The sequence below is a fragment of the Theropithecus gelada genome, chromosome 11, assembly GCF_003255815.1.
Source record: "Theropithecus gelada isolate Dixy chromosome 11, Tgel_1.0, whole genome shotgun sequence".
Lineage (NCBI taxonomy): Eukaryota > Metazoa > Chordata > Mammalia > Primates > Cercopithecidae > Theropithecus > Theropithecus gelada.
In genome coordinates this window covers 18158322-18163295 of record NC_037679.1, presented here as the reverse complement: position 1 = coordinate 18163295, position 4974 = coordinate 18158322, and the positions used below count along the sequence as shown (strand labels likewise).

The following is a 4974-nucleotide window of genomic DNA, read 5'->3' as shown; positions in this document are numbered from 1 at the left end:
TTTGGAAAACAGGAAATTTGTGAGTAGGTTCAAAAGAGCAGTAACAATTAAGACTGGATGTAGACAATAGGAACAGATTCAGGAGCAGTTTGTAAACTAGGCAAACCGTTTCAATTTGTATGATAAGTTGGGACATTTTGGAAAAGGGGTGAAGATGAGTAAGAGCTGTGTGAAGAATGGTTTAAACCAGAGAGAACACGGAATGAGGAGGAAAAAGATAGAAAGGCCTGGGTGAGAAAGGGTGTGTTTTAGAGGCATTTCAAATGGGAAACCAATAGGAGAGGCAATAGGAGGTCAGATGGAGCGGATAAAGGAGATGGATGTAGAAGCACCTGATGGAGGAGGAGTAGCTGGGCCTGACTGCAGATGCACACAGCTCTATCAAGCTCAAAGTTAATAAATACTATTCTAGTTGTACACCATGACCAAGTTAAAAATTCTTCATGAAACATATAGTCATAAAAGGCATAAAGTGTTCCTTTCAGCACTTCCTACGTGAAAAGGGACGCCAAACCTCACATTCCTCACAGTGTCCTGAAAAGAACCCTTTTAAAGGACACAAATTAAAAAATGTTGTTCTGATACTTGATCTCACCCAACCAAGAGGCCCTGGGTTTGGCTCAGAAAAGGGTGATTATTTAACTCTTCTTCGGCAGTTTTCTTCATACTCTTCATTTTTGCCCAAAGAAAGAGGAGTGCAAAGCTAATGCTGGATATTCAGAAAACTATTTTCTAAAAATTTTTAAATGCTCAAACAGCATTTTTAAAAATCCTTTTTTACAGGTAGAGGAAAGGTGAGGTACTAAAATTGCATACCAAGGACTCCTAGTCTCCAAAGAGTAATCTTGTTGAAAAAAAAAATCAATAAGATGACAGTAAAACTCAAATAATTTCTACTAAACCAGATAAACCCCCAATAACTACGAGAACTTTCTGATTATTTTATTTTAACTAAAGGGCCCAGGTCTTTGAAGTTTTTTGTTGTTGTTGTTGTTCTTATTTTTCCATTAACACTTGAAAAACAGTAGCTGGACACCAAAGTCTAAAAACTGTTTAAGATAATTTCAAAAATGAAAACCTGAGACTTAAAGGCAAACCACCTAAGTGAGCATATGCAGATGTTTTCTTAACTAATCATACACTATAGCTGAGCACTCCAGAGACACTGTAGTTTGGAGTTTAAAAAAAACAAAAAAAAACATTTTAATTAGATTACAAAGTCTAGAAGTCTAGTTCACTAGCTAGAACATTAGCAAAAGTCATTAGATCTGCTTTGTTAATCTGCAAACTTTTAAAAATTAACTTTATACATGATCATTTTATACTTTATACATGACCATTAATATAATCCAAGTTTTTCAACTTGAGAACTTCAAGTGTTTATAACTTAAAAAGAAAATATAATTTAGCTGCTCTTATTTAGGAAATTTATTTGAGGAATATAACTGAGAACTCTAGAATTTTCAGTATATTTATTCTAAAATTAATTTATTCATTTAAAATATGTAAATATTTTATTTAAATTGCAGTCATTCCTATTTAACAGTTCAATTTAATTTTTGAGTAAATTGAGCATCTACTATATAATAGCTACTGCTAGGGATTGAAGAAAGGGTGGTTGAAATGTGTGGGAAGGTGGGATTATAAAAATGAATAGCTCACAGTCTAGCGAGAGAGAACTACGCAAATGGCTAGAATTTAACGTGAGAAATACTGTAATGTATTAGCACCCAGTGTTGTAGATACACAGAAATATAACGGGGAAGATTTAATTTGAAGCTGATCTTAAACAATAAATAGGAACTAGCTGGGTAAAAGAGAGTGGGGTTCAGGGTAAGGCATTGTTGGCAGGTAACAAGATAAGGAAATGCTAAGAGATATGAAATGACATGCTGTTTTGAGAAAACTACAAGTACATCAATGTGGAAAATCAAAAGGAATCTCAGAATGACAGGATCTCAGAGAGGATCTTAGGAATAGGAAAACACAAACTGGCCAGATTGGGAAGGGGGTTACATGACATAATCCTATAAGAAGGTGGAAGCTCTTGGCAGTTTTTACATAGGGGAATGCCATAAAACTGGATCCTATATAAAGAACTCCTGTCTGAGTGAGAAAAATAGATTAAAGTGAAAGCATCATTCAATTTAGTTTCAAAGCTAGTGCAGGCATAGATGTAGGTAGGGATGCTGACAAGAGTAGATTAGATATCTAGGAGGTCCACCGAGTAGCACCAGGGAGTGGGAGGAGCTGGGTGAGAATAGGAGCACAGTTTCCAGCTTGGTTGCTGAGTGAAAGATTGTTGTGCGTCAGTTAAGCTGGGGGATAGAGCCTGCCATAAGTATTATTTTATATCTAAGAATAACTTAAATGCTAAGACATCAAGAGCATCTATTCCCCTCCTAGCCCCTCACTTACTTATTCAGGACTCTGGAAAGTGGATGTAGTGTCAATTTACTGTTTGCCTCATGGCAGAGTATGTCCCACAGCCACTGATGTCACTCAGTGGAGCACAGGGTGGGCAACAAAATGGACTGGAGATTCATAAATTTCTAGGCTGTCCACGGTACCTTCCCATCTTTGGTGGATAATTATCCCCAGGAAGAATCCACATACGCTCTGTTATTGAGGAAGACCCTGGAAATCAAGGGTTGAGAAGGCATAGAAATCACGGCTAGGGAAGATGTGATAGAGCATCCTCACAGAAATTCAGATATGTGAGAAATTTAATCCCTGAGAAGTTAAATGTTTTCCTGTTATCATCCTCCTAAGATCCTCTCTAAAATCCTGTCATTCTAAGGTTCCCTTCGGTATTACCACATTGATGTACTTGTAGTTTCCTCAAAGTAAGTCAGCAGCATTCCTTTCATATCTATTAGCATTTCCATAGAGTTATTTGGAAATGGTTATTTAAGGGATCTCTTCATACTGCCTACCTATGTCATTTTCCTATCCCATTACTCAGAGAGAATATGCAATTTGGTCTGTATATAAAATTGAGTACATAAATAACTAATATCACAGTTCAAGAAATGGTTTGAAGAGAGGTTCAGAATACAAGTGGTACTCACAGAAGCGTAAAGAACACCCAGTAGCGAATCAGAAAATATAGAAGTAAGACATGTTGCTTTGAATAATAATTTCAAATTCAATGAACAGAGGGATTGGAGGGAAAGACCATCCCCCTCAAAGAGAACAGCATGTCCAAAGGCCCAGGGAAGAAAAAATATTTTATGGAATTTCAAGTAGCAAGGAGGAAGAGGAGTATAAGCAAGGAGAAAGCAGACACAGAAAAAGAGAAGAGCTTGGCAAGGTCGGGGGTGGAGAAATGTGGATGGTAGAAACAAAACAGAAAAAGAAGCCACATAGTAGATAACCTGTGTCCTTGAATGCCCTGTGTCCAAGTTTCTCAATCTCTATAATGAAAGAAGAAATGCCTTCCTCTCTTTCTCCCCATAAGCAATTAGGCATTTTCACTCTGTTCCTACAAGGTGAATAGAAATCTAGATATATTGTTATGAATCTGAATGATAATAGCTGATGTTTATGTGTTAGGCATTAAGGTCATAAATTATCTCTGTTATTTTTTTTTAGTCTGATCTTATTTGTTACTCAAAACATCTTATTTTTGACTGGATTGAGACAGAAGTAGAAGCTCGCTGAGAGGACAGTCTGTGTCTCTTGACAACCTGTTCCTGGTGCTTCTCTTCAGCCTCTTTCATTCTCTTGGCTGAAAGTGTAGCATATTCCGCGGCCTCTTCCTGATTTTTTTTTAGTATGCTGCTTCTTCAGAGCAATACGCCACCGTTTGTGCTGCAGGACACATGGAGTAATAAGACGCTGACTCTTGTGTGCTTTGGTCCTAGGTTTCTTACCTTCTTTGTTGAAGAGCTTTCTTACAACATGCTCACAGACATCATCTTTAGAGAGACTGAAAAGTTTGCGGGTTCTGCTAGCTCTTGTGGGCCCCAGGCAACAAGGCACTGTAGTATCAGTCAGTCCAGGAATATCCTTCTCTCAAGTTGAGAACGCTCAGATTGGCATCTACAACGTAACCACTAACAGATTTCGCTTTCTTTCTCCAGTTCTCCTTGGTCTGTAAAGGAATGCCCCTTACTCAGTAGCAGATGGACACAGCCATGGGTCAAGACACACTGCTTCATAGGGAAACTTTGTTTGTCATTCCCATCACTTATTCAAACCACATAGCCCTTCCATTCTTCACCCAGAGCGTCAGCATCAACTTCTGTGGCCATACGCTTCTCATAAAAAGTAAGAATTTTTCATTCATCAATCACTTAAATGAGTTTCTGGCAGTCAGTGGCTGGGAAGAAGATGTTCAGCTTCATCTTGAAGCTGCTGATGGTAGCCTTCCAAGTTATCTCATTTAAATAACACAAAAACTCTATGAGGCAAGTAGTATTATTATTCTTCATTTTAGATGGCAAAGCTAAAGTTTAGTGATATTAATCCAGTAAACAGGAAAGCCAGAATTCAGATACCAATGCAAAACTAAAGAAAAGGGTTTGTTCATGTGCTCTGGATATCTGATTTCTATAAGCGTTCTGAATGAATCAATTTAGTCAAATCACCCATTTTGCCATTTTTGTAACAGAGAAAAAAAGTAAGTCAACTAAAAATAAACATCCTATTCTACTAGCAGCTGAGAGGAATGCTTTTCTTCCTTTGAAGAAATCACAGGTTTCTGACAGTCCTCACAGTCGGAACCAGTCTAGCATACCACTGAAAAATTCCTGCCTGAGCCCAGTGAGCCCCAAGAACCTTAGAGAATCAGATAATCCCTTTACTAAACGGCATCATCAAAAATGTTACTTTTCCCTCAAAATCAAAATATAAACACTGGGGGGAAATCTATCTTAAATAAAAGCAAGAAATTCATCATAAAAAGAATTTGCTTGAAAGTGTCATAACTTTGCAATGGTTTTACTTTTCTTCCATATGTGTAAGGGAGAA

The 4974-nt window shown here is 37.5% G+C and overlaps 1 pseudogene; it reads right to left on the bottom strand.

Annotated features, from left to right (window-relative positions):
- Window positions 1-3608: 3608 nt before the first annotated feature.
- On the bottom strand, window positions 3609-4349 carry LOC112634258 (annotated as a pseudogene).
- Window positions 4350-4974: the final 625 nt, after the last annotated feature.